We start from the raw sequence: 1,885 nt of genomic DNA, 5'->3' as shown, positions 1-1,885 counted from the left end.
GAAGGAAGGAAGGAAGGAAGGAAGGAAGGAAGGAAGGAAGGAAGGAAGGAAGGAAGCAGAACCTGAACCTTACTAAGAAAGAGTGCCTGGGAATGGGCGAGAGTTCCTGTGTGCATGCACACATGGAGGTTCCCAAGGAATGCTGGCCCTTCGGACGCTGAAGGAAGCAAGGACCTTCCCCGAGAACTGGCCGAGCAGAAGCCTCTCCCCACAGCAGGCTCCCTGCGTTTGGACTTCCAGCTCCTGGCCTGTGAAGGAGTCAATGTCTGTGGGTAACAATCTCACGCTGTGACGTCTCTGTTACAGCAGCACTGAGAACTGAGACAGGCGTGGTTCTCAGGGAGAGGCCCGAGCACCAGGCAGTGCTTCAGTGCGTTTCACACGGGGCCACCAGGAGCAGGCACAACTCCACGACAGTCGACAACACTGTTGGCATCGCATTCAGCGCCTGCCTCTTTGCAAGAAGTCTTTGTTGAGAACTTTGTTCTGGGAATTGCTTTCTTGGCTGCTTAAATTCCGTTCACCACCTTGGTCTTCACAGCCGTTGCACCTAATTATGATTCAGTAGATTAAATAAATGAGAAATATCCACTCCTTGGCACTCAGTGACCGTGGCCACATTTCTCTAAGACCATCCCTGTGTGCCTTTGCTCACTCGACTGTCAGGGATGCAGCTTTGCACAATAACATGCGAGCAAAACAGTCCCACCCTCAGGGGGAAGAATGGCTAACTCCACTAGGCACTGGGTTGAGCCCTTGGGGTCTGGGACCCCCTCTAACCACCAGGAGCGGTGTTGTCCCTGTGATTCAAGGTAGACTCTGACAGGGTCTCACATCAACCTGCAGAGTGCAGGGGAGCTGTCTGAGGCAACAAAAGTTGCCACTGTACCATAGCAGAGGCCCCGGGCTTGCACTTGGCTGCTGTTGCAATTCCCTCAGCAGCGTTGTGGGTGAAAGATTTCGATCTGTTTCCTTGGAGCTGTTCTCTCTACAAGTGGGGTCACCAAGGGTCGGATTACCCCAGTGGCAGCAGGCGGCCTCAAGTTAGGCTGCTCTGTGGGGATTTAACTGGAGCGCGTGCTCAGATGTCTGTGTGAACATGTACGAAGGGGCACTAATTGTGTGGGTGTGTTACTTGTGTTGCTAACCTAAAGGCCCAAGGTTCAAACCCACTACCTGCTCTTTAGAAGAAAGATGTGCTGTCTCCTTTTAAAGATTTACAGGCTGCAAAACCTGGTGGGGGACTGCCAGGAGTCGGAATCCCTTAGATACAGTGGGGATTTTTTGCCTTTAAAAAAAGGTTTTTATATATTATTATATCTTTTGTAAGTTATAATAAAAAGTATTATATATACTATTTTTATATTATATATATGCAGGTGGTCAGTAATTTCTGCTAGAACCATTTTCTTTAGGGAATTACCTAGAAAAAGGAATGAACTATTATACAGGCAGTCAGGTTACAAACTCTGAATCTGATATACATACAACCCATAGTTAGGAATTAACCTCCTTAAATCCTACTGTGGTCACCCTTCAGGTACTTAACACTGGTTCATAAAAACAAAGGTGGGAAAAAAACCCAACCCCAAACAAATGAGGGCTACTTTTTGGTGGATAGCAAAACATTGTCAGTAGTATAACTGTGGAATATGTTAAAGATACTTTAGTGCACCTCTGTTTATTTTTATTTATATACAAATGAAAACGTTCATTTCTCTGTGGGACACTGTGTAGTATATACCGAGATAAATATTGTACTAAGTGACGTCAGACACCTACCGTAACTGACTGCTGTGACTCAGGTGCAAATTCCACCTGAAGCCTGAATTGGAAACAGCATCCATTCATCATTCATCCCCGAGGAGTGCCTCCCCCCCACCCC

General features: G+C 47.2%; 1 protein-coding gene across 1 annotated transcript in view; it reads left to right on the top strand.

Annotated features, from left to right (window-relative positions):
* DOCK1 (dedicator of cytokinesis 1) overlaps positions 1–1,885 on the top strand; it is a 460,736-nt gene that overhangs the window by 300,884 nt on the left and 157,967 nt on the right. The gene's annotated exons all lie outside the window — the stretch shown is intronic.

This window comes from Elephantulus edwardii, unplaced genomic scaffold (genome assembly GCF_000299155.1).
Source record: "Elephantulus edwardii isolate Elephantulus edwardi_28Jun2011 unplaced genomic scaffold, EleEdw1.0 scaffold00006, whole genome shotgun sequence".
NCBI lineage: Eukaryota > Metazoa > Chordata > Mammalia > Macroscelidea > Macroscelididae > Elephantulus > Elephantulus edwardii.
Note: the sequence above shows the minus strand (reverse complement) of the source record. Positions and strands in the feature narration are given on the sequence as shown.